This window comes from Rhagoletis zephyria, unplaced genomic scaffold, assembly GCF_001687245.7.
Source record: "Rhagoletis zephyria isolate East Lansing unplaced genomic scaffold, Rhagoletis_zephyria_1.1 Rzeph_scaffold_02346, whole genome shotgun sequence".
Classification (NCBI taxonomy): Eukaryota; Metazoa; Arthropoda; class Insecta; order Diptera; family Tephritidae; genus Rhagoletis; species Rhagoletis zephyria.
The window spans coordinates 39,301-44,365 of NW_016159430.1; the positions used below are offsets into that span (position 1 = coordinate 39,301).

Here is a 5,065-nt window from a genome sequence, read left to right on the forward strand (position 1 = left end):
ATAATTATAATATAGAATATATCTCAACTAATTTATATTTAGAAAGCCGTTTGTTAGTTTTCGCAAGGCTCGAGAGCGGCTGAACCGATTTTTTTGAAACTGCCACCTGCGCACGTGTCCCAAGGATGGTTTTAGGCTGAAAAAAATCTATATGTAAAGGGGGCGTGGCACTTCCCATACAAACCGAATTTCTCATGCTACATATCTCTGAAAGTGTGCATGGTAGAGTTTTGGAAATTGGTATGGAGATATACGAAATCAATCGCATACCCTTGGAGAAAAATTTTAGCTATTGTAAAAGGGGTGTGACATCTCCCATTAAACCGAATTTTTCATACTGCTTATCTCTGGAAATTTTTTGGTAGAGTTCTAGAGTTTTGTGTGGAGATGTACGAAATAAATCGCATACTCTTGGAGAAAAATTGGAACTATTGGAAAAGGGGGCGTGGCATCTTCCATACAACCGAATTTTTCATACTGCCTATCTTTGGAAGTGTTCATGGTAGAGTTCTGGAACTTGGTATGGAGATATACGAAATCAACGCATACTCATGAAGAAAGAGGGCAGCTGTTGGAAAGGGGGGCGTGGCTCCTCCCATATAAATCGAATTTTTATACTGCATATGTCTGAAAGTATTCATGGTACAGTACTGGAACTTCGTATGGAGATATGTATATATATATCAAGCCCATACTCATGGAGAAAATTTGGGCTATTTGAAAAGGGGTGTGAGGCCTACAAACCTACCGACCTTTAGCTATCTTTGAAAGAATTTTTTTATTCTTCTGTAGGTGTGTTTGTGAGTGAAATCCTCCTAAATGGTTGTACGGATTTTAACGAAACTTTTTGTGTATTAGAGTGGGTCTCTGGATGGTTTAGTTTCACAATTTAATCCGACAGTTGGCGCTGTAGTTGAGTTATTACTAAAAATCTTACTTTTGATCCGATTTGGCTAATGTTTTAAGTATGTATGCAATACTATTGCAAAAACGTGCTGCCAAGTGGTGCTGAAGTCGAGCTATTACTAAAAATAGCCAAGTGAGAAAAGGGGCCGTGAGGGTCAGATTAAATCGACCTGTTGCACCATTGAGTATATCGACGGTCCTGCGTTGCAATTGGCCCAATGGATGTGATTTTCCAATATTTTATTATTATGCGTTCAAACTTTTAAGGTATTTCGTCTGAAATAAGTATATGTATATTGCATTTCTGTAGAACAATGATTCGCACCCATTTTGAAATTGCCACCTACTATACTGTAAAGCTTCTAGGACATTCACTATAGAACCGGGTCCTTGTTGTCGCCAGGGAGTGAAGAGGAAAAAATTTATTTCGCTTTGCGAATAACCGTGCTATGAAATTCCGCACAACTGGAGAATTTCAAGAACGGATATAAAACTTTCCTTAGGTTATTTAAAGCGGAAAATGACCACCAAACCTTAATCTTAGCAGACAAATGTGCCAATGAAATCATAAATGTGAATTGTTGGTAAAAATGTTGGACCAAAAAGTTTCAATAAAATATATAAAAATTTTGGGCGGGACGAGGTTCGCCGGGTCTGCTAGTACATATGTAAGCGGGAATCTATTATTAATATTATTAGGAGAATATGATCAGCCTAACAGATTACTAAACTTTCCAAAAATGGCGAAGACATGTGTCTTTCCATCTATCTTTTGGTATACCAACTGTATGAATTGGAAAAACTTTGATTGCGTTTTCCCACAAAATTAAAATCTTGAAATAATCCTGTATATTATTAAACATGCGATATATAAAATAACATTTTTAATTTAATTTAATGTAATAAGAAAGTAAAGAAAGGTAAATTAATTTTTATCTTTTTATAGGTTGGCCACATGCGTACGGATAAATCTTTTCCACCATACGACTTGATTCAAAGTGACCAAGAATTTCATCAATGTTTTCGGCATAGAAGACGCAATAACAATATTTTTGAAACAATTTTTATTGTATATCTTTATTTGTATATCTATTTATTTTTAAATTAAAAATTATATTAAAATAGAATTTTGGTTTTTATTTACAAAGGATTTAAAAAAAAAGTAACTGGTTGAAATGAACAGAGTAACAAGAAGGTAACCGCTCGGGTAACCGACGCAGCAGGTCGAGGTAACAAAAAGGTAACCAAGACGGTAACCCCTTGCTAACGGCCAGGTAACAGGCAGAACGGTCTGAGATAACCAGCGGGTAACCTGCATGGTAACTAGCATAACAGGGTTCTGCTAACAATAGGGTAACAGCTGCAGTAATTAAGATTCCCGTTAGCATAAGAGCAACAGAAGCAAGGTCAAAAGCAATGGGATAGAGTGAATAAGAGCATCACACATACGTGTAGAAAGGCGGGGAAGTATGTTATTTTTTTCCCACAGCCAGAACAAAAGTAACCTGCAAAATAACATCCAAACAAAGTCAAGGTAACTAGCTCAACACACGTTCGCTAACGAGTACCCGTCTTGCAGGGTACACGCTTACACTAAACAGAACGCTGACGCTACATGAGCCCCAGTCAGAGTGCCAGGAGTTGAAATCTCCCTTGTTTATACAGGGTTGTTCGATAGGTGAAAATACATTATCGAGGTTGTTGGTGCCAAAACGTTTATTTGGAGGAATGTACGCTGATAGTATGGTAATTGTTTGTTTAGAGCTAATTTTGACACCGACAACTTCGAAGTCCGTATTCAGATCGATTTGGGAGTGTTGAACTCTATTGTTGACTAGGAGGGCTACTCCGTGAGAGTTGAAGTTATAGATTTTATAGTTTGGGGGAATGGGGATATTTGTGGGGGAGGTTAGGTGGGTTTCTTGAAAGGAGATTACTTGAGTGCGGTGGGTTGTTATAAGTGTTTGGTGTCCTAGATAGTTATTTAAGTAACCGTTTATATTCCATTGTAATATCTTAAGCATAAAGGAGTTTAATTAAATGTATATTGAAATAATGTATTAAGCTTATATGTTTAATAACTAGTGTCCACTTGAAAAGTTTATGGAGTAAGTTTACTCCACCATTAGAGAAGAATTGGAGTCGTCCGAGTCGCTTTGATTGGTGTTGGTTTTCGTTGTAAGTTTATTTGAGTTCTTTGCCTTAGCTTTCAGTTGCCTTTTCAGACGGTTGGATGTGTTCTTCGGGTATATTTTAAGCTGGGCTGCGGAAATGTGGTTGGTATTGCTTTGGTGTTGGACGTTTGTCGTTGATTCTTGTGTATTTGTCGTTTCTGTTGTTCCTTCCTCTACTCTTCTCTGTGAGTCTTGTGAGGTAATTTGTTGAGATACTGATGTTGGTTCAAGTCCACTGTATGAAACTTTCGTATGCATGGTGTAACTGTAAGCTTGGTCTGGGTGCCTCTCTCTGTATATTTGTCCTGTTTTTTTGTGGCTTAGTTTTTGGAGAGTTTTAATGGCTTGTACTTCTTTCGGCATTACAAAGATAGGGAAAGTTTTGTTGTACGTGGAGTGAGAAAAGTCTTCGTTTGGTGTAGTTAAGCAGTTATTACATACCGGCTCTCTTAAACATTTCTCTTGGAGCTCTTTATTCACATGTGCAAGGGCAGAACAGTTTGAGCATGTTTTGACAAAATTTTGTAGGGTGTCCAAAACGGTGGCAGTTCTTGCAGCGCAAGGGAAGGGGAATATATGGACGTATGTATGTTTTTTGATATCCAACAAAGATTGATTCAGGTAGTTCAGGGGCAGAGAATGTAAGTATTAAAAGGCCGGTTTCGACTAACATTTCGTTTTGTTTTTTTTAAGGATTTTTTTAACAGCTGTTACATTTTGGCTGTTAAGTTCGTTGAGTATCTCTTCTTCTGATATATCTCTTAAATCTTTATTATAAATGACACCTTTAGAATAGTTAAGATATTCATTTTCTTTAACTTCGACTTTTATTGTTGGTGTAAATGATATTAACTTCACTAATTTGTTAGCTTGAGCATACGTTTTGGTTTTTAAGAGTAAAACACCACCTTTTGTTTTTTTCACAAGTTTCAATTTCCCCACAAACACAGTCAATCACTCTTTTGATGAGAAAGGGTGAGACTCTAGAGAGATTTTCGTTACTGTCAATTCTTTTAACTAACAAGTGTTTAGGACCGGGTGATTTATTGGAGAGGTTTATATTGTTGTCTATTTCGAAAAACATATGAGGCGATGTTTGTTTACCGCCTTTGAGATCAGGTGGTTCGTGCATGATGGTTTAGTTATGTATTGTTGTATATTTGAGTCTTTGCTCTTTTATTAGATTGATGTATATCTAAAGATTAGGAGAAGGTTATGAGAGTCGCTTCAATCGTAAATTTTAACACTTTTTCACAAGGTGAACGCAAGCAGAAAATCGACCGACTAGTAAGCTGGTTGGTTTGCTACGAAACTAAATGTTAGAATATGATTTTTAGTTGAATTTATTTAAGATATAAGTTTTATTTAAAACATTAACGTAATTCAACCACTCTAGAAAATTTTGATTTTTAGGGTTCAGTATTTCGACTAAAGAGGATTCAACAAGACTGGAATTTTTTAACGCAACTAAAGATATTGTAACGAACTGGAAGAACTGGAAGGTGTTGACAATAGCTCAGCCTCTGAGTCGGAAACAAATGTAGATGCTTACGACCTTCATGAAAATGAAAATTTTTTCATGTAGTATTTGTTTGTACATATTAAATAATTTTTATTTTTAATAAAGAAATATCTGTTGTGTTTGCCTATTTATTTATAATTACTTAATTTTCTGATTATTGCAATGTTTTAAACGCAGTGACCTAAAAAACTCCTCCCATGTATGAGTTTAAGGTGAAATGGTAAAAATTATAAAATTTAGTCGCCATATTGGATCCTCTATTTGAATTTCAAAAACATAAAACCATATTCAAGATCAGTGACCTCAAATGTATGAATTTAAGATGAAGTGGTTAAAATTGTAAAATTTGGTTGTCATAAGTATTGGAGCCGCCATCTTGAAATTTTAAAATCTAAAGCAAGATTCGAAGTCAGTGACCCGCCTATATTTGAGTTTGAGATGAAAAGGTAAAAATTATAAAATT

The 5,065-nt window shown here is 35.7% G+C and overlaps 1 long non-coding RNA gene across 1 annotated transcript in view; it reads left to right on the forward strand.

The window, feature by feature from the left end:
- Positions 1-1,939, forward strand: part of LOC108366616 (uncharacterized) — a 3,529-nt gene extending 1,590 nt beyond the window's left edge. The window contains exon 4 of the long non-coding RNA XR_001848111.1: positions 1,853-1,939. This is a non-coding gene — a long non-coding RNA (uncharacterized LOC108366616). The remainder of the gene's footprint in view (positions 1-1,852) is intronic.
- Positions 1,940-5,065: the final 3,126 nt, after the last annotated feature.